The sequence below is a fragment of the Trachypithecus francoisi genome, unplaced genomic scaffold (genome assembly GCF_009764315.1).
Source record: "Trachypithecus francoisi isolate TF-2019V2 unplaced genomic scaffold, Tfra_2.0 Lachesis_group2, whole genome shotgun sequence".
In the NCBI taxonomy this organism is placed as follows: Eukaryota; Metazoa; Chordata; class Mammalia; order Primates; family Cercopithecidae; genus Trachypithecus; species Trachypithecus francoisi.
The window spans coordinates 36760812-36784691 of NW_022681465.1; positions in this window are offsets into that span (position 1 = coordinate 36760812).

The window sequence follows — 23880 nt, forward strand, 5'->3', positions numbered from 1 at the left end:
CTAAACAACAACAACCAACTACAGTCCTGCTTGTGACACTCTGGTATTTATTTCACGTGGAAGCTAGGGTGCCCAAATAACTAATAAGTAAATGTTAGAGTAGGGATTTTGCTGCAGGAGTCCTTGGCACTGCAAAGTACTTTCAACCAATATACTGTAAACTGTACAGTCTCCAAGAGGAAGAGATTATTTAGATGTTATTTTCTAATTATCTACTGTACACAATACATTGACATGGAAAGGATTTGGACCCCAAGACATACGTCTTGTAGCCCCACAGAACCACTAATCTATAAGAAAATAGAACTTGTAATGCCATCAATCATAATAGCGTTCTAGTATTGCTTTTAAGTAGGAAAAATGCTAGAGGAGGAACAGTGTTGGCAGAAGATTCCTTAGCTGATTATTGCAATGTGTGTCCTTTTTCAGTAAGGAGACCATACCCTTTGGCTTTACATCTACTTTTATCATTTGATAAAATAACTATACAAGGCACTTCCTTGTATCTCAAGTTAGTAATAAAAGAGTTGTAAAACTGGGGGGTAAGCTATTATTTACCTTTGCACTTATGGGAAAGATATGACTAAAACACCCAGGTTTGATAAAAGAAATTCAGATAAATTTTAAAAAGCAAGAGCCTACTGTATTAGTCCATTTTTGTGTTGCTATAAAGAAAGACCTAAGGCTGGATAATTTATGAAAGAAAACAAAAAGAGGTTTGCTACTGGTGAAAGAAGGAGCAAGAGAGAAGTGGGGGAGTTTAATACTCTTTTAAACAACCAGATCTCATGTAAACTCAGAGTTAAAGCTCACTCATCACCAACAGGATGGTGCCAACTCATTCATGAGGGATATGCCCCCAAGATCCAAACACCTCCCACCAGCCTCTACCTCCCACATGGGAGACCACATTTCAACGTGAGATTTGAAAAGTACATATACCAAATCATATGATTTCAACCCTGGCCTCCAAAATTTCATGTTTATCTCACACTGCACAACATAATCATCCCTTCCCAATAGTCTACCAAAGTTTTAACTCACTCCAGCACCAACTCCAAAGTCCTAGGTCTCATCTGAGACTCATCTCTTTCCACCTAAGAACCTGTAAAATTAAAACATGTTACTAGTTCCAAGATACAATAGGGATATAGGCATTGGGTAAGTATCATTTGACACATGATATTTTTTCCATTCCTGGAGGGAGAAATTGGCCAAAAGAAAGAGGCTATGGGCCCCCTGAAAATCTGAAACCCTGCAGAGACGTCATTAAATCTTAAAGCTCCAAAATAACCTCCTTTGGCTCCATGTCCCACATCCTGGGCACACTGGTGTGAAAGATGGGCTTTCAAGGACTTGGGCAGCTCTGCCCTTGGGGCTTTGCAGGGTATAACCGTCATGACTGCTCTCAGGGGTTGGAGTTGTGTGCCTGCCGCTTTTCCAGGCTCACAGTACAAGCTGCCAGTACATCTACAATTTTAAGGTCTGGAAGGCAGAAGCCCCATTCCCATAGATCCACTAGGCAGTCTGGGTGGTGCTCTAACCCCACATTTCCTTTTGGGACTGCCTTAGCAGAAGTTATCTGCCTGTGGCAGGATTCTGCCTGGGCACCCAGACTTTCCCATACATCTTCTGAAATCTGGGTGAAAGTTGCCAAGCCTCCTTCACTCTTACATTCTGCACACTTGCAGGCTAAACATCATGTGGAAGCTGACAAGACTTATGGCCAACAACTTTTGGAGCTGTGGCCCAACCTATACTTGGAGCCCCTTGAGCCAGAGCTGGAGCTGGAGCTGGAGCAGCAGAGATGCAACAACCAGCTTCCCAGGATGGCACAGAGCACTGATGCTCTGGGCTTGGCCCACAAAACCATTCTTTCCTCCTAGGCCTCTGAGCTGGTGATGGGAGAGGCTACCTCAGGGATCTCTGAAATGGCTTCAAGGCCTTTTGCCCACTGTCTTGCCTATTAACACTTGGTTCTCTTTTAGTCATGCTAATGTCTACAGAAAGTGGTTGCTTCACAACCTGCTTGGATTCTTCCCCCTGAAAGTGAGATTTTCTTTTATACCACATGGCTAAACTGTAAATTTTCCAAGTTTTTACACTGTACTTACCTTTTAAGTATAAGTTCAAATTTTAAGTCATTTTTTTTGTTCTTATTACAAAGTAACTATTAGCCCAGAAAGAAGTACTATAAGCTATAGACTTTTAGAAGCAGACAGACCACCTCTTGAAGATTTTGCTGTTTAGAAATTTCTTCAGCCAGATATTCTAAGTCATCATCCTTAAGTTCAAACTTTCAGAGATCCATAGGGCATGAACACAATGCAACCAAGTTCTTTGCTAGGACGTCACAAGGGTGACCTTTGTTCTAGGTCCCAATAAGTTCCTTATTTTCATCTGAGACCTCATTAGCCTAGCCTTCACTGTCCATATTTCTATTATTTCTTTGATCACAACCATTGAATCAGTCTCTAAGAAGTTTCTAACTTTTTCTTATCTTCCTTTCTTCATCGGAGCTCTCCAAACTCTTTCAAACCACCAATTACCCAGTTCCAAAGTTGCTTCCATGTTTTCAGGTATCTTTATAGCAATGCCCCACTCATTGGAACAAATGTTCTGTATTAGTCCATTTTTGCATTGTTATAAAGAAATACCTGGCCGGGCGCGGTGGCTCAAGCCTGTAATCCCAGCACTTTGGGAGGCCGAGACGGGCGGATCACGAGGTCAGGAGATCGAGACCATCCTGGCTAACACGGTGAAACCCCGTCTCTACTAAAAATACAAAAAAACTAGCCGGGCGAGGTGGCGGGCGCCTGTAGTCCCAGCTACTCGGGAGGCTGAGGCAGGAGAATGGCGTAAACCGGGAGGCGGAGCTTGCAGTGAGCTGAGATCTGGCCACTGCACTCCAGTCCGGGCAACAGAGCGAGACTCTGCCTCAAAAAAAAAAAAAAAAAAAAAAAAAAAAAAAGAAATACCTGAGGCTGGGTAATTTATAAAGAAAAGAGGTTTAATTGGCTTGTGGTTCTGCAGGCTGTACAAGCATGATGCCAGCAGCTGCAGGGCTTCTGGGGAAACCTCAGGGAAGATTTTACTGATGGCAGAAGGGAGCAGGCACGTCACATAGAGTCAGAGAAAGAGAGAGAAGGAGTAGATCTCACAGACTATTAAACAACCAGATCTCATGTGAACTCAGAGTGAGAGCTCACTTATCACCAAGGGAATGGTGCCAAGCCATTTATGAGACATCCACCTCCATGATCAAAACACTTCCCACCAGGGCTTCACCTCCAACACAAGAGACCACGTTTCAGCATGAGATTTAAAGGGGACACATATCCAAACCATACCAATCACAGAGGACAACCGACATTTTATATCTGCAAGACTTTATTTCTCTCAAAGTTTCATAAAGAATTCTGACATCAGTTGAATAATGAAAATGATGGAAACTTATAGAACAAAAATTGACATAGGTATTTTACCTATATTGCCTTGTTCAATTCTATATTAGAAGATAAGACTATTTTACAGATTATGAAATGGAGGCAAAGTGACTTTAAAGTATCTTCAACTGCATATCCTGTCTCTATCATATTGAGCCTTGGTGATAACAAAGTAATCCTTTTTCCTCCATAAATTTTCCCTACACCTAATCTCTAGCACAGAGAAGTAGAAGAAAGAACAATTGGTACAATTCTGTATTCTAACTGAGGTACTCCCATTTATTAAGTACGTTAGATGAATTACATTTTTAAATGTAAAACAAAGATTGAATAAAATCTTTGTTACTCCTTTACCATCCTCCCATACAGACATATTGCACACTGAAATTTTTAAATTCAAAATAAAATGAAAAACACTGTCACTTTACTTCAACTAACACCCTAATATCTTATTACTGCAAAAGATTGGAAATGGCCTTTTAATCTCTTGTTCTCACATACAAATATCTTTCCAGAGGAGTATAGAAGGAATAGCAATATCTTTGATTCTCAGGTCTGATACTTTTTTGAAACAGACTTTTTTTTTAGAAGCAGTTACACAATAGGGAAGATAGCCTAATATAGCATTAATTCATAAGTAGCTTTTCCAGCCAAGGTTTCCTGGAAAGTGACATCACTTTCACCCAAGATCTCTGTCAAAATGCAAAAATAATAAACAAATTACTGCATCTGTTATGTTGGCCATTCTAATACTTTTATTTGGAAGATATTTTTATTTAGCTTTTATATCTGAATAAATTTTGCTATTGGTAGTCTATTCTGCAGAACACCAGATGGCTAAAACACAGAAATGACAACTGCAGAAGAAGTTAAATAAAGAAGAAATATTCCCTAAATTTTGCCTTCTTGTGGCTGCCAGCTGTGCACATAGTACATACAAAAGGAGTATAATCTACGGTGCTGGTTTCCTTAAAGAGACAATGGGAAGTTGTTAGCAGAGTGTCCAGAGACTCATCAAATATTAAATCACAAAGAATGGAAGCAGAAACCATATCTGGTTATCACTTGCAGCATTGTCAGTGCTGGGGGATAAGGCTAAGACTCTGCCATCTGTGGGTTTGTTTGAAGTACAAGTGCTGCCATTGACCTATAATGATTTAACATTACCCATGGGAGTACAGAGAGTGCAGACACATATGGGGTAAATTTGTACAGAAAAGAAAAAGGAACAGGAATAAAATACAGAACTTGCTAATTGGTCAAGTATTATGATTCTAGACACACAAGTGCTGTGCCTCTAGATGGTCTTATTAACAGATTCAAGGGGATAACAAATGTTTTCTTAGCTCATGGCTCTATAACTGTAGATCATCACATTTCTTGTAGATCTTTCAATTGATGTCATTATTTGTGGGTTAGTGTATATAGCATATTTCTTGGAGAGTTACATGTGCTGGCTAGCTATCATTTGTCATGTAAACTTACTGTTAGAGTCAACTATCACTTGAATTACTTTATCTAATTTCAAATACTTCACAGGACAAAGTATAAAGACCTTTTATACCAGGTCTTGAAGAAGAAAATATTCACTACTTAAAACCTAAACAAAATTGAACTAATGGCCTTTTAATCTCTTGTTCTCACATACAAATATCTTTCCAGAGGAGTATAGTGAAGCTATACTAGTGAAGCTAGTGAAGCTCCTTTTTAAAAGGCTTGAAGTGATGTCAGTGACATAGATGCATAGAAAGCCCTGGATCTTCTTTCCCCCAACATACAATTCAGCCAAACTTCCTGGACAAACTGACTTCGTGAAAAAGCAGAAACTAACTGAAAGTTTCTGCTCTCTGGAAGAATGTAAAACCAGACTAACTGAGGACAGTAGGAAGATATGGGACACCTTATTGCCAGAGACACTGTCCCTGATGCAGACATGTGATTAGAAAGAGATGCCTAGCTCCCAGTTTCACTCATGGGAGAAAGGGGACTGTTTCATGCATTATCATTCCAATTTTTCCAGGAGCAGGAGCTCCCCAGAAAAAGGCTTTTGTATTGGCATTCTTGGAGCTCTGACAGTTTCAACATAGTCAAGCTACCCAAGGGAAAATAGAGGCAGCAGCGTGGGGTCATAGACATTATTAATTATTCCCCTGCCCAGCACAGACTGAGCAAACAAAAAAGAGTGCCAGCCCTCTGCTTCCTCCCTAGGGAGGAAAAGAGTTAATCTATGTTCCTAACACCCCAGCTTCTTTGGGCTTCCCAAAGAACTAGCATCATTCTCTTCAGTCTTGAAGCACTGGCAAGCCTATCACAGTCTAACTACACAAGGGAGGACACAGATGATGGCTTGGGCTGATATATGTCATAGTTTCTCCCTCAGCTTGGTTTAACCCAGAGAAAACAGACAAAAAACTACAGCTATCTGCCTCTTTCTTGTGAATAAAATAGTTGATGGAGGTAGAAGTTGTTCAGAATTTCTAGTAGGGCTGACTTGTGAGACTCTTCTCCTATATGAGATAAGTCATTTAACACTGTGAGAGGTGCCTGATTTGTCTAATGTGTACCCACAAATACAGTCAAATAAAATAAAGAATCAGGCAAAGACGGGCCAAACATAAGAATGAGGTAAATCTCCAGAAACCAATCTTAACAAAACAAGGTTACATTGTTCACCTGACAGAGAATTCAAGATAATTGTCATAAAGATGCTCACCAAAGTCAAGAGAATAATGCATAAACAAGGTAATAATTTGAATAAACAGATAGAAAATATATAAAGGTACCAAATGGAAATCATGGAGCTGGAGAATGCAATAACTGAACTAAAAAATTTAGTAGATGAGCTCAATAGCAGACTGGATTGTGGTTATGAAAAAGTTAGTGAACTTAAAGATAGGTCACTGGAAATAATTTAGTCAGAGAGTCAGAGTAAGGAATAAAAAAGAGATAAGAAGGTTTAAGGGAGTTATGGGAGACCATCTAGTGAACCAGTAAACATATTATAGAAGCTCCAGAAAGAGGAGAGAGGGAAGGAAGACCAGAAAGCATATTCAAAGAAATAATGTCTGAAAACTCAAAATCTGTGGAAGGTAATGAACACAGACTCAACAAGATTAAGAAAGAAACCACCAAATAAGATATAGATAAAAAAAATTAACACCAAGATACATTGCAATCAATTGGTCAAAAGTCAAAGACAGAATTTTGAAAGGAGTAGGGAAAAGCCACTTATCTCATAGAATGAAACTTTAATAAGACTATCATCAAATTAGTCAGCAGAAAGTTTTCAGACCAGAATTGAATGAAATTATATATTTAAAGTGGTAAAAAGAAAAAAAATCTTGCAAACTAAAAATAATATACCCAGCATAGAGACATTCTCATACAAACAAAAACTAAAAGTGCTCGTCATTACAGGACTCTCCTTAAAAAAAAAGGCTGAAAGAAACTTTTCAAGTTAAAAGCATGTTAAGCAGCAACATGGAGGCTTTCATAAGAACATTTAAAAGTCATCAGTAAAAATAAACATGCAGACAAATACAAAATATGGTAATAATAAATCATTTAATTCTAGTAGAAAAGTTAAAAAACAAAGGTATTAAAGGCAACTTTATCTAAAAATATGGTTAAATATATACTACATGAATAGAAAGGAATTGTGGTGACAACAACAAAGTATGCATTGAGAGAAAAGAAATGCAGAGTTTTTGTTGCAATTGAACTTAGTTATTAGTTTACAGTAGACTATTACAGCTACAAAGTATTTTATGTAATCCCAAAAGTAACTAAAAAATAATACCCATGAAGTTATGTAAAAGAAAAAGAGAGCAAAGATCAAAGGATATTAATAGAAGAATCAACAAAACAAAGGAATACAGCAAGGGAGAAAAACAAAAAACGTAAGAACTACAAGACTAACAGAAAAAAAAACTAACTATATGGCAATAGTAAATTTCTTCTATTAATAATTACCTTAAATTTAAGTGTATTGAGCTCTCCAATCAAGTTGGCTCTTTAGAAAGATAAACAAAGATACTATGGAGAACCTCTAGCTAGACTAAGAAAAAAGAGAGAAAACCCAAATAAAATCTGAGATTAAAAAGGAGATATTACAACTGACAAACTCAAAGAATAACAGACAATATGAACAACCATATGCCAGTAAATTGGAAAACCTGGAGAAATGGATAAATTTTTAGGCACACAAAACCTACCAAGATTTAACTATGGAGAAACCCAAAGCTTAAACAGACTAATAACAAACAATGAGTCAGAACCCATAATCAAAGTTTCCCATCAAAAAAAGCCCAGAACCTGATGTCTTTACTGCTGAATTCTACCGAACATTTAACTAAATAATATTAATCTTTCTCAACCTACTCAAAAAAGTTGAGTAGGAGAAAATACTTGTAAACTTCCATCAGAAAAAAAACTAGGCTTGAAGTTAAAAACCATTCACAAAACACAAAGAACTACATTTTATAATGATAAAAGGATGAACCTACTAGGAAAATATAATAATTTAAATGTATATGTACTCAATCACAGAGCACATAAATAAAGAAAACATTGGACAGAACTGAAAGGAGAAACAGACAGCTATACAATGATAGTAAACGAGTTCAGTATTCCACTTGCAATAGTGGAGAAAACATCCAGATAGAAGAGGACTAAGCAATTAATAAGGAAAAGAGGGCTTTAACACCACCGAACAAATGAACCCAACAGAGAAACATACATAGAATATTTTCCCCAACAAAAGCAGAATTCGAACTTCTTTAAAGCAAACACAGATGTTACTCAATGAAAGATTATAAATTAGGTCACAGAACAAGTATTAACAAATTTATATAGATTGAAATCCCACCAAATCTCTTTTGAGAATGAAACTAGAAACTAGGCTGTGTGCGGTGGCTCATGCCTGTAATTCCAGCAGTTTGGGAGGCCAAGGCAGGGAGATCACTTAAGACCAGGAGTTCAAGGCCAGCCTGACCAACATGGTGGAACTCCATCACTACTAAAAATACAAAAGTAAGCTAGAAATTGCTTGAACCTGGGAGGTGGAGGTTGCAGTGAGCCAAGATCGCACCATTGCATTCCAGTCTGGGTGACAACAAAAAACTCTGTCTCAAAAAAAAAAAAAAAAGCGGCCGGGCGCGGTGGCTCAAGCCTGTAATCCCGGCACTTTGGGAGGCCCAGGCGGGCGGATCACGAGGTCAGGAGATCAAGACCATCCTGGCTAACACGGTGAAACCCCGTCTCTACTAAAAAATACCAAAAAACTAGCCGGGCGAGGTGGCGGGCGCCTGTAGTCCCAGCTACTGGGGAGGCTGAGGCAGGAGAATGGCGTGAACCCGGGAGGCGGAGCTTGCAGTGAGCTGAGATCCGGCCACTGCACTCCAGCCTGGGCGACAGAACGAGACTCCGTCTCAAAAAAAAAAAAAAAAAAAAAAAAAGCTAGAAATTTATAGCGGCAGGAAAACTGGAGAATCACAAATAAGTGCAAGTTAAACAATACACTCATAAATAACCATTGGGTCAAAGAAAAAAAAAACAAATTTTTTTTTTAAATTTAAAAATACCTAGACAAATTAAACACACATACACACATACACACACACACACACACACACACACACACACCCAAACAGATCAAAATTCATGGGATGAAGCAAAAGCAGTACTGAGAGGGAAATTTACAGCAATGAATACCTACATTGAAAAAGAAGAAGAATTTGAAATAAATGGCTTATCTTTGTATCTCAAAGAACTAGAAAAATAGGTACAAATTAAGCTCAAAGTTAGCAGAAAGAAGGAAATAACAAAGATGAGATCAGAAATAAATGAAGTAACAAATAGAAAAGCCATGGAAAAATGAACAAAACTAAGAGTTGGTATTTTGAAAAGGTCATAAAAATTGACCAACCTTAGCCATACAAATAAAGAAAAGACAGAAGGTTTAATAAAAGAAAATCAAAAATGAAAGAAGAGACATTACAACTGATGCATAGAAATACAAAAGATCATAAAAGACTACTATAAACAATTATACTCAAACAAATTAGATAACCTAAAAGAAATGAGTTAATTCCTAGAAATATACAACTCGCCAAGACTTATTCATGAAGAAAAAGACAGTATTTTAATGGAGCAATAACTATTTTTTAATCTTTTTTTATTATACTTTATGTTCTAGGGCACATGTGCACAACGTGTAGGTTTGTTACATATGTATACATGTGCCATGTTGGTGTGCTGCACCCATTAACTCATCATTTACATTAGGTATATCTCCTAATGCTATCACTACCACCTCCCCACACCCCACAATAGACCCCAGTAGATTGAATCAGTAATCAAAGTCTTGCAACAAAGAAAAGCCCGGAAACAGGTGGTTCCACTGGTGAATTCAACAAATACCTTTGGAAGAATTAATGCTAATTCACCCTAAATTCTTAAAAAAAAAAAAAAAATGAAGAAGCAGCAACACTTCCAAACACATTTTACAAAACCAGCATAATATCCTACAACAAAGTCAGACAAAGATACTACAAAAAAAACTACAGGCCAATAAGTTTAATGAATAAAGATGCAAAAATCCTCAACAACAAAATGAATGCAACAGCACATTAAAAGGATAATACATCATAACCAACTGGATTTATCCATGGCATGCAAGGCTACTAATAGTCAATTGCTCAATATATAATTAATATATTAATATTACATAATATAATTGATAATGTGATATAGCACATTAACATAAAAATATGATTAAAACTCCATCTTTTTTATTTCCAGGCTGTCTATTAATGTCTTTGAAAAAAACTACAAATTTAGAGAACACTCAGCATACTTCAAAAGAGATACGAAGCCTTACAAGGTTCTCTCTCTCAGAAGAATCATAATTGCATATTTAATTGCACATTTTCTATAATCAGATAGCTTTAGATTTTCTTTTTATAACTTTTATTTTAGGTTTGGGGTACATATGCAGGTTTGTTATACAGGTAAAATGATGTCATGGGCATTTGTTGTACAGATTATCTCATCACAGATATTAAACCTAGTACCTTGTTTTTTCTGTTTCTCTTTCTCCCACCACCCTCCATCTTGAAGTAGGCCCCAATGTCTGTTGTTCCCTTCATTGTGCTCACGAGTTCTCATCATTTAGCTCCCATTTATAAGTGAGAACACGATATATTTGGTTTTCTGTTCCTTCATTCATTTACTAAGAATAATGACCTCCAGCTCCATCTATGCACAACAGAAGACATGATCTCATTGTTTTTATGACTGCATAGTACTCCCTTTGAAAACCAGTACAAGATAAAATGCCCTCTCTAACCACTCTTATTCAACATAGGACTGGAATTCTGACCAGAGCAATCAGGGAAGAGAAAGAAATAAAGGGAACACAGTGTGGCAATTCCTCAAGGATCTGGAACTTGAAATACCATTTGACCCAGCCATCCCACTACTGTGTATATACCCAAAGGATTATAAATCATGCTGCTATAAAGACACAAGCACACGTATGTTTATTGCAGCACTATTCACAATAGCAAAGACTTGGAACCAACCCAAATGTCCATCATTGACAGACTGGATTAAGAAAATGTGGCACATATACACCATGGAATACTATGAAGCCATAAAAAAGGATGAGTTTATGTCCTTTGTAGGGACATGGATGCAGCTGGAAATCATCATTCTCAGCAAACTATCACAAGAACAGAAAACCAAACACCACATATTCTCACTCATAGGTGGGAATTGAACAATGAGAATACCTGGGCACAGGAAGGGGAACATCACACACCAGGGCCTATTGTGGGGTTGAGGGAGGGAGGAGGGATAGCATTAGGACATACACCTAATGTAAATGATAAGTTAATGGGTGCAGCACACCAACATGGCACATGTATACGTATGTTAAAAACCCACACATTGTACACATGTACCCTAGAACATAAAGTATAATTAAAAAAGAAAGAAAGAAAGGGCATTCAAATAAGAGGAGAGGAAGTCAAACTATCCCCCTTGCAGATGACATGAGTCTATATCTAGAAAATCCCATATTATCAGTCCAAAATCTCCTCCAGCTATAAACGTGCTAAGTTTCAAGATATAAAATCAGTGTTCAAAAATCACTGACATTTCTATACTCCAACAATAGCCAAGCCAAGAGCCAAATCAGGAATGCAATCTTATTCACAATTTCCACAAGAAGAATAAAATACCTAGGCATACAGTTAACCAGGAAGGAAAAAGACCTCTACAATGAGAATTACAAAAGACTGCTCAAAGAAATCAGAGCTGACACAAACAAATGGAAAAACATCCCATGCTCATGGATAGGAAGAATCAATATCATGAAAACGGCCATAATTTAATATCCATACTAAAACAGCCAAAGCAATTCATAGATTTAATGCTATTCTTATCAAACTATCAGTGGCATTCCTCACAGAACTATAAAAAAACTATTTAAAAATTCATATAGAACCAAAAAGAAAAGAGCCTGCATGTCCAAGGAAATCCTAAACAAAAAAGAGCAAAGCTAGAGACATCATGTTACCCAATTCTAAACTATACTACACAGCTACAGTAACCAGAACAGCATGATACTGGTACAGAAGCAGGCACATAGACCTATGGAACAGAATAGCGAGCCCAGACATAAGGCCACACGTCAACAACCATCTGATCTTCAACAAAGCTGACAAAAACAAACAATAGGGAAAAGATTTCCTATTCAATAAGTGGTACTGAGATAACTGGCTAGCCATATGCAGAAAATTGAAACTGTACCCCTTCCTCACATCATATACAAAAATAAACTCAAAATGGATTAAAGACTTAAATGTAAAACCACAAAATATAAAACCCTGGAAGACAACCCAGGTAATACTATCCTGGACATAGGAATGGGCAAAGATTTCATGATGAAGAAAATAAAATCAATTGCAATAAAAGTAAAATTGACAAGTGGCATCTAATCAAACTTAAAAGCTTCTGCACAGCAAAGAACCCGAGGCGGGCGGATCACGAGGTCAGGAGATCGAGACAATCCTGGCTAACACGGTGAAACCCCGTCTCTACTAAAAAATACAAAAAACTAGCCGGGCGAGGTGGCGGGCGCCTGTAGTCCCAGCTACTCGGGAGGCTGAGGCAGGAGAATGGCGTGAACCCAGGAGGCGGAGCTTGCAGTGAGCTGAGATCCAGCCACTGCATTCCAGCCTGGGCATCAGAACGAGACTCCGTCTCAAAAAAAAAAAAAAAAAAAAAAAGAAACTGTCAACAGACTAAACAGACCACCTACAGAATGGGAGAAAGTTTTTGCAAACAATGCATCTGACAAAGGTCCAACGTCTAGCACCTATAAGGAACTTAAACAAACTTACAAGAGAAAAACAACCCCATTAAAAAGTGAGCAAAGACATGAACAGACACTTTCAAAAAAAAGACATACATGTGACCAAGAAACATATGAAAAAAGCTCAATATCACTGATCATGAGAGAAATGCAAATCAAAATCATCTAGTTTTTATTTGGTTTTAATCTGGTTTAATTTGGTGTGAGATCATAACACACCAATTATATGGCTATTACTAAAAATTTTTTTTAATGAATGGCTATTATCAAAAGTCAAAAAATAACAGATGCTGGCAAAGTTGTAGAGAAAAGGGAACACTTATACACTGTTGGTGGGACTGTAAATTAGTTCAACCATGTGGAAAGCAGTATGGCAATTCCTCAAAGAATTAAAAGCAGAACTACCATTCGACCCAGTAATCCCATTTCTGGGTGTATATACCCAGAGGAATATAAAACATTCTATTTAAAGACACATGCACACAAATGTTCGTTGCAACACTATTTACAATAGTTCATTTTCAATCTTGTCTTGGATCTTGTTGAGCTTTTTTGCAACTCATTCTTTGAAATCTTTTTTTTTTTTTTTTTTTTTTTTTTTTTTTTTTTTTGAGGCGGAGTCTCGCTCTTTCGACCGGACTGGAGTGCAGTGGCCGGATCTCAGCTCACTGCAAGCTCCGCCTCCCGGTTTACGCCATTCTCCTGCCTCAGCCTCCCGAGTAGCTGGGACTACAGGCGCCCGCCACCTCGCCCGGCTAGTTTTTGTATTTTAGTAGAGACGGGGTTTCACCGTGTTAGCCAGGATGGTCTCGATCTCCTGACCTCGTGATCCGCCCTCTCGGCCTCCCAAAGTGCTGGGATTACAGGCTTGAGCCACCGCGCCCGGCCCTTTGAAATCTTTATCTGTCATTTCTGAGTTTCCATTTTGGTAAGGTTCCATTGATAGATAGCTATTATGGTCCTTTGGTGGTATCACAACATTTAAATTTTTCATGGTGCCACAATTATTGCTCTAGTTCTTTATTGTGGGACACTGGCACTTCTAATTTTTGTAATTTTTTTTTTCTGAGATGGAGTCTTGCTCTGTCACTCAGGCTGGAGTGCAGTGGTGCAATCTCGGCTCACTGCAACCTCCACCTCCTGGTTAGGTTGTCTCAGCCTCCAGAATAGCTGGAATTACAGGTGCCTGCCACCATACCAGGCTAATTTTTTTGTTTTTAGTAGAGACAGGGTTTCACCATGTTGGCCAGGCTGGTTTCAAAGTCCTGACCTCAAGTGATCCACCCACCTCAGACTCCCAGAATGTTAGGATTACAGGCATGATCCCCCATGCCCAGTCAATTTTTGCAATTATTTTTATGTGGGCAGAATTTTTTTCTTCCTTTCCATAGAATATTATTGGTGTTATTTTCTTTCCCTTACTCTATGCCTCACCCCCACCCAGGTGGCTGTGACTGTAGAGAATCTTGGTTAGGGGCTTTTGGCTCTGCTTTCATAGCCTTATGCACTTCTGTTGGCAGGTTTTATATTGGACTGTATAGTTCAACCTATATGCCAGTATATGGCACTTATGGGTAAGTCAGCTGCAATCAACATGGCTGGGTATATAATTTATCCTTGTTTCCTGGGAGAAACTGTTGTCTCAGGCAATGGGCTGATCTGTGGAGTGCATAGCAGTCAGATATCCCTACTGAGCCTCAGGTAATCAAGGCCAAATGGGTGGGAATAGACCAGATGGGCCAACCCACAGGTAACCTGTTGGCAGACACAAAAACCAGTGTCAAAGGTGAATCCAGTAGGCAGCCACCAAGCACTCAGAAGTGTGACTAAGCATTGAGTTGGGTCATCATTGGGTCTAAGTTCTCTGCATGGGGAGTAGGTAAGTGGCCTAATCCAGTAGAATGGATTCTCTAGATGCCTGGAGATCTGCCTAGGCATAGAGTATACAGGGCCCCACCACACCACAATCTCTGCACAGGATGAACCATGGTGAAGAAGACCCTTCTCCACCCCATGCCCAGCCAGATTCACCATGGTCTCTGCACAGGTCAGGATGGGTGGTTCAGGTTGCTGATCTATGTAAATGGGTACACCATATTCCTAGAGATATTCCTGGGCATGGAGTGGAGAGGGCCCTCTTGCACCAGGATCTCTGAACAGGGAGTTGGGGAGACTCAGGCTGCTGAACCAGGCAAGCAGGTGTTCCAAATGCCGGGACATCAGCCTAGTTTTGCAATGCAGAGGGTCCCACTGCACCATTATCTATATACCCAGGAAGGATGGGACAACTCAGGTTGCCAAACCAAGCAAGCAGGTGCTCTGAATGCCTGGATCTATCCTGGGCATGACATGAAGAGGGCCCCACTGCACCATGATCTATGCACAAGGAGGGTGGGGTGGCTCAGTCTGCAGGTCCATGAGAGGGAATGCTCTGAAAGCCTGGAGTTCTGACCTGGATTGAGGCAGAAAGGGTCCCCTGCACCACAATCTCAGAGGAGCAAGCTGAGGCAGCCAGCAATGACACACACAAGCCAGTTCCAGTTTGTCAAGTGGCTCTTGTTACCAGTCTTGTTGCCCAGGAGAAACCATAGCTATAGCAGCTCTCTTCCTGCCCCAGTCCTGCAGTAGGGGGATAGCACAATTCCAGTGCCTACTGCTGAGGTACTTTTCAAAATTCTGGCTGTGGAGGTCCCTACTCCATTCAAGAAAAGGTATTCAAATATCTGGTCTGAGACTAAAATGTCTGCATAGCCACACTTCCAGTCCACCGAAGAATAAGTGACTTTGTATGTCCTCAGATTAAAAGTGGCATTCTGTTCTTGATCCCAGGTCTGGGAAAAGGCCTGAAGCTTTTACTGGTGTCTTTTCCTCTAGGTGTCCCCAAGTTTGTCCCCAAGTTAGTTCCAGGACTTGGGAGAAAAAAAGTGCTGTCCCTCAGCCTGGGCTGCCCAGATCCCTGGTGGAAAGTGGAGTTAGAGAGAAAATCCCTCTGCTTTTCCTATGTACTGTGGCTTCACTCACTTTTATCAGACAGACTCTGTCATGAGGGCTGTTTCCCTGCATTCTCATCCTCAAGATCTGGGATGTCCTTCATAATTCCAGTAGATTATCTTTATACTTCTTGAATTAAAGCTCACAGAATTTATCTCTATGCACTATCTTGTTATTTCCAAGTGGATGAGGCACACTAAAATCTCTAATCCACCATCTTGGAAAAAAAGATAAACAAAAATAAACTAAAATCTATTTATTGTCCTTAAAACGCAGGAAAAAAACATTTGACAAAATTCAGCATCTTTCATGGTAAAAACTCAACAAACTAGGAATAGAATAAATAAACTTCAACTCACTAAAGGCCATACATGAAAAGAACACATCTAATATCATACTCACTGGTGAAAAACTGAAAACCATTCTTCTAAAATCAAGCACAAGGCAAGGATACCAGCTCTCACAGCTTTGATTCAACATAGTACTAAAATTCCTAGTCAGAGCAATACAAAAAGAAAAGAAATGAAAAGCATACAAATAAAAAGTGAAGAATTAAAATATTTTCATTTGCAGACATACTCTTACATATAGAAATTTCTAAGAATTTCACTAAAAACTATTAGAACTAATAAATTAGTAAACTTGCAGGATACAAAATTAGCATAAAAAATCCATTGCTTTTCTATTCAGTAACAATAAAGTATCAGGCAAGAAAACTAAGAAAACAATTCCATTTACAATAGTACCAAAAGGAAGTAAAAACCCCTACAAACCTTCTTCAGTAGCTCCAACTCCAACAATATCTTTTGCAATCATGTGTACCTTATAAAAAAGCATTTCAGTGAAGGCCTTCCTTCTCTGAATAGCCTCACTGAGTTTCTAATTATTTAATGAGCACTTTTGCACCATGTCATTTTTCTCCTATTATTCCAAGGTAATATGTATTTATTTTAAGAAGGGTCTCATGTAAGCATAATAAATACAATTTAGGCTGGACTGTTTTTTGGGAACAGGAGACTTTGGAACTTCATTCCTCAGGAAATAATTTTATTTTAAGCATTTTCATGGTCATATGCCCATTCTATGTTATTCTTCATCTTCCTTTTATTTTCCTACAATTACTCTACTATTAGAACTACTGGTCCACAAGTGTTTCTCTTTCAGTAGAACACATTTTGCTCCTCTTGTCTGTAAACAAAAATGGGAAGATCTCAACTAAAGCCTGGCTAACACTGAAATTCATCACTTTTCCTTGCTGAGATGTCCTTTATTATTTTTAGAAATGAATTCTTGATAGGATACCCAAAGAAAATGTTATGCATCAATGGCTTTTAATTTTATAAACTTACATTTGTCATAGCTTTCCTATAAATTTCTTCAACCACAAATACTTTTAGTTAGTGACGCTCACAACCAATTGCATTTTCAGAGTCATTTAATTCTTATGGTACAGTAAGAAATGAGCTCTCCTGGATAGTGCTTTTCTTTCAGTATTGACATTTTTACACATATATATTTAGGGAAGAAGAGAATAAGTAATAAATTCCCATTGTAGAAAATATGAAAATGCAAATCAGCAGAAATAAAAGTAAATAAAATTATTGTCACTGTTAACCATACAGAAAAAATAGCCATTATGTTTTCAAGTATTTCCTTTAAGATGTATCTATCTATCTAATATTCTTCTTGATTTTCCACTTCATGTTATTTCTTACATTTATTCAGTAAATATGCATTCAGTAACTACCATGTTTCAGGTCCCCTGTTGGGCACTTAGAATAAATAAAAATTATGTGGCTCTACCCATTTAGTCCTTTATAGTAGTAAAAAATGCAAAACAGCATCAAAACAGAATAATAATGCAATGCAGACTTTTTTGAATTTTTAATTTTTGTAGGTACATAGTAGGTAAATATATTTATGGGATATATGACATATATTGATATCGGCATGCAATGTGTAATAATCACATCATGGAAAAGAGTATATTCATCCCCTGAAGCATTTACTATTTGTGTTGCAAACAATCCAGTTATACTCTTTAAGTTATCTTGAAATGTACAATTAAATTATTATTGACTATTGTCACCCCATTTTGCTATTAAATGCTAGTTCTTATTCATTCTTTCTAACAATGTTTTTTGTACCCACTAACAATCTTCACTTCTCAAACCCCCAGTACCCTTCCCAACCTCTGATAACTATCCTTCTACTCTCTATCTCCATGAGTTCAGTTGTTTTCATTTTCAGATCCCACAAAAAAGTTAGAACATGTGATGTTTGTCTTTCTGTGCCTGGCTTGTTTCACTTAATATAATTACCTCCAGTTCCATTCATGATGTAGGAAATGACAGGATATCATTCTTTTCTATGACTGAATAGTATCCCACTATGTATATGCAACACATTTTCTTTATCCATTTATGTGTTGATGGACACTTAGGTTGCCTCCAAATCGTGGCTGTTGTGAACAGTGCTGCAACAAACATGGGACTGCAGATATCTCTTTGATACACTGATTTCCTTTCTTTTGGATATATGCCCCACATGGAATTGCTAGAGTATGGTAGCACTATTTTCAATTTTTTTGAGGAGACTCCAAACTGTTCCCCATAGTGGTTGTGCCAATATGCAATTGGGACAAAATACATTTTTAAAAGTGAAAAAGGAAATATGACAAATTGACTCATGAATCAGAAAATCATTTCATTTCTAAATGGGAAGTGAGGCACATGAGCCTTTACATCTGAATCCCCCAATCTACCTGAGGTTTCTGTTACGTGTTCACCCAACCCAGGTTTATCCAGCATAGATGCAAAGAGGACAAGAAAGGGGGTTCTTCTCTCAGGGACGCTCATAAACATCCAACAGTGGATTTCCTCCCAATTATTGTCTCATCAGACCAGAAATTTATACACTTTATAGGAATCATAGAAATATTCTTTACAAATAACGCATTCTTCCACATGTTTAAAAACTGTATCAGAGTTTAGGCTTTTAATACTCCCAGGCTCTGGCATGAAACACTTTTCTCTGTCTTCTTAGAACTTTTTCATGAGGCAACATATGCTGTTTAAAAATGGGATCAAGAACAAAAATTGCAACAAAATTTAAGGAAAATCTTCAGTAAGTGTAAATTTTCATAAATGTCACTACATACACGCTTGTTCTAGAAGGCAATGTGGCTTTGTGTATCAAAAGCTTTACTCATATGCATATGCTTTCCCCCAGCAATTCAATTTCCAAATTGATATCATAAAAATAATTATTTTAACTTTTATTGTAGGTTCAAATTTACATGTACATGTTTGTTATACAAGTAAACTGCATGTTGCGGGGGTTTGGTGAACAACTTATTTTGTCACCCAGGTAATAAGCATAGTACCTAATAGGTAGTTTTCCAATCCTATCCCTCCCCCCACCCTCCACCTTCAAGTAGGCTCTGGTATCTGTTCTTTTCTTTGTGTCCATATGTATTCATTAGCTCCTGCTTACATGTGAGAACATGCAGTGTTTGGTTTTCTGTCCCTGTGTTAGTTCGCTTAGGATAACGACCTCCAGCTCTATTCATGTTCTGCAAAGGACATGATCTCATTTTATAAAAAATAATTTTAAACAGACATAACGATTTAGCTAAGAATGCCCATCACAGCATTAGTTATCATTATGAAAAACTGCAAACATAATTATAATGAATATATAGCAATATCAATTATGATATATCTCTTCAAGGAAAGACTATGCAACTATTAAATGAGGTTAAGAGATGGATACATTGTCACAAGGAAAAATGTTTATAATCAGTGGCTTGGTGAAAAAATTAACATAGAACACATTTCTGAAAAAGAAAAATTTAATATATATATATAGACATTTTAATAGTATTTATGTCAGATTAATGGTATTGTCAGTGATTTTAATTTTCTTCTTATTGTTTATCAGCTTTCTGGGGTTTTTTTGTTGTTGTTAGCAGTAATATTTGTCAATTGGTAAAAGATTCTCTGCTACCACACTGCATGCTCTCACTTATAAGTAGGAGCTGAACGATGACAACACATGGACACACCAGGGGGAACAACACACACTGGTGCCTGTTGGGGTGGAGAGGGGGAGGGATACCATCAGTAAGAATCAAAAATGAATGCTGGGCTTAACACCTAGGTGATGGGTTGATCTGTGCAGCAAACCACCATGGCACACGTTTACCTCTGTAACAAACCCACACATCCTGCACATATATCTCAGAATTTAAGTTGAAGAAAAAAGCAAAAGATTCTCTGTTACCAAATATGAACTGAATAACTTTTCAAAGAAGAAGAAATTTTCTGAGAATAACACAGCATGTCATGTATTTTGGTTGTAGGAAGATTTGAGAGATTATCCCATTTTTATTCAATTGTCATTATATCTGTGCTGTGGCTTTGAGGTTACTATACAGCTTCACATATATTTCTTAATCCTCAAAACTCCTCCTTGTGTGATGTATAGCAGGTATTTTTATTCTTATTTCATATATAAGGAAACTGGGCCTGTGTGATGTGTTATGATTTGCCCTTTGTCACTCAGCATGTAGGTCATGATGTATGCTGCCCCCAAGTTCAGTGCTCTTTCTTATACATCATGTTGTTTCACAGGAAATTTGCTCATATGCCATTTCAGAAAGAAGATAGTATAATCTAATTATGATGATGATTATTCATAGGTGCTGGAAAATTGCACAGACATTTCAATCACAGGAATTACAACTACATTAAGTAGATGCCCGTGCCTACTAGTAATAAAAATTTATAATAAAAATATGTATATTAATACTTCCAAAAATAAGAAAGCAGGAAAAGTAAAGAAGAAGAAAGACTGTTACAGCTCAAAATGTAGTCATGTATATTCCCTTATTTAATTATAAAATTAACCTTATTTGGGATGTACTCTCAAGTTTGTTTCAGGTAAAGCATTTTATATGATTAAACTAAAGCTGAAAAGTAAGTAATTCACTGCAAATGACAGATTCAGCTCTGTGGGTCACAGGCCAAAGTCAGTGCTTTTCACCACAACCCACTTTTACATGAGCAAGTGTCAATCAGCATGAATCCCCACAACACCCTACAGAATTGGTAAGTGACAAAAACAGAAGAGCTATCCCAAACACTCAATGGAATGCCTAAACTAGATGCAATATCAATAAAAATTCTCAATCACTCAGATTCCCCCGAACAGATAAACCAACCTTGTAAGAAATTTGCTGAATAGAACACAAAATTTTGGCACACATGATGACCTAGTGTACTATTTGTGCTTTTATAATAGTCTTCATGACAGTCAAAACCATTTTGTTTAGGACTAACAGCACAATAAGAAAAAAGGAAATAGAGCAATTACATGGATAGGCCAAGTCAGCACATTGCTTTCAATTGAGTTATATAGCAAAGCTGCTTTAGGCACCTAAATTACCTAAACAAGTGTGATTTCCCCCTCTGCCTCACTGCACATTTTTTAGTGTCTACACAACCAGGAAAGGTAGTCACATGTATCTCTACATGTATGGATGTGTAATAGCCCTGAGTTCTACCTGTTCTAAGGATTAGATTTATAAATCTAACAAAAAACAAGGGATCAGACACTGTAGGAAGATGACAGATAGGAGACAAAGCTAATGCGAACTTCCCACTTGGATGGACAGAACAGCATGTGGAAAATCACATTATGAAATTTTGTTCCAAGAACAACCACAGAATGTACCAGGAAACCAAAGGAATTCATAGATCCTTTTGAAAGAAGTATTATGCTGCTTCAAATTCAACAAGACAGGTGAAAAACTGTAAGTTCCAAAAGTATGAGAGGGGGGATATCCTGCCAAAGAACACACATCCCCACTGGGGAATCTAAAAATCTAAATCACAGGGAAGAATTTAACCTTACCTAGAGCTGAAACAGATTTTTAGGGCGCCATGCAAAATATAAAGGTAGAAGCAGCAGCAGGAAGAGCCTTGTAGGCACTCCCAGTTTTCAACTCTAGCCCAGGGAAGCTACTACCCCTGACTATATCACACAAGGGCCCACGGGGTAGACAGCCAGCAGAACTAGGGAGGGGTCACAGGTTGAAAAATCTTCCAACTGAAATTTGTAGTAATTTTGACTGGGGACAAACATTCTTGAGCAGAATCTGGGGGCAAATGGAAACTGCTGCAGACACCAGCACAGGAGTCACCACCAACAGTGTGGGCAGATAGGGAGGGACAGGCCTGAAAATTGTGCTTGATTTCTCAATGGCGAAGCTTATGACCTGGGGCAACCTCTGAGCAGGGCATGTAGGAGCAAAACCAGCCTTGCCAACTATGTGGGAGCTGGATGAGGCCTTTTGCTACCAGCTACCCCCGCCCCACTTCCCTGTTAAACTAGATGACACAGCAGAGGCAGCAACAATCCCCACTGGAACATAACTCCATTGGCCTGAGAACCACCCCCAGTGCCCACGGTGGCTGTGGCAAGCCTTGCCCAAGGAGAATCTGAGCACAGACCCACCTAACCCTGCTCCTATCTGATGATATTTCTCTACCTACCTGTTAAGCTGAACAAAAAGATATAAGCTCTTGGGATCCTCTCCACTGCCTGAGAAACCAGAATACTCACCCTCACCAACTTAGGGCAAGCTGAGATCCCCCTGCTACTACCACAGCTGGTGCTCTCTTGAAAGCACCACCTCCTTGCTGGAAACCAACCAACTCAGGACATTACAGAAACTCATGACAGAATAACCCTGCACCCAGGAAGCAGAAAACAACAGCTAATTGCACTGCCTGAAACATGCTGGCTAACCAGAGGCCCTAAGTCTCTCCACATGACAACTTCACTGCTAGCACAACTAGCAGTTGAGAAAGCCAGCTGGCTAAACACAACACATCTACAACCAAGGACTCTCACAAAGTTCACATCACTCACATGCCACCTACACCAAAGCAGGTGCTGGCATCAAATTACTGGAAGATCTGAATAAAGATCATGTCACAGGACTCTTTGAAGAAGTTCCTCAGCAGCCACCTGGATTCTGGTAGCCTTACTGGGTGACTAGACCCAGAAGAGTAATAACAATCACTAGTCTGGCTCTCAGGAAACCCCATTTCTAGGGGAAGGGGAAGGGAGAGCACTGCGTCAAGAGAGCACAGCATGGAACAAAATAATCTGAACAGCAGTCCATGAGTTCAAGATCATTCCACCGAAATAGTCTACCCAAATAAGAAGGAACTAGAAAAGTAATTATGGCAATATGACAAAACAGTATTCTATAACATCCCCAAGAGATCACACTAGCTTCCCAATAATGAATCCAAAACAAGAAGAAATCTCTGAATTGCCAGATAAAAAATTCAGAAAGTTGATTATTAAGCTACTCAAGGAGATAACAGAAAATGGTGAAAAACAACATAAAGACATTTAGAAAACAACACAGGATAAAGAAAAAATTCTCTAGAGGAACAGATATCATACAGAAAAAACAATCACAACTTCTAGAAATGAAAGACACACTTAGAGAAATATAAAATGCACTGGAAAGTTTCAACAATAGAATTGAACAGAAGAAAGAACTTCAGAGCTCAAATACAAGACTTTTTAATTAACCCCATGAGACAGAGACAAAGAAAAAGGAATTAAAAAAAAAAAAAAAAAAAACAAAGACCCCAAGAAATTTGGAATTGTTTTAACTGGCCAAACCTAAGAATAATTGGTGTTCCTGAGGAAGAAGAGAAATCTAAAAGACTAAAATACTTATATGAGGAAATAATTGAGGACAACTTCTGTGGCCTTACTAAAGATCTAGACATCCAAATACAAGAAGTTCAAAGAACACCTAGGAAATCATCACAAAAAGATCATCACCCAGGCACATAGTCATCAGGCTAACTAAACTCAGGATGAAGAAAAAAAATCTTAAGATCTGTGAAACAAAAGCATCAGGTAACCTATAAAGGAAAACCTACCAGATTAGCAGCAGATTTCTCAGCAGAATACTTAAAAGCCAGAAGGGGTTGGGCTCCTATCTTTAGCCTTACTTAAATGAAACAATTATCA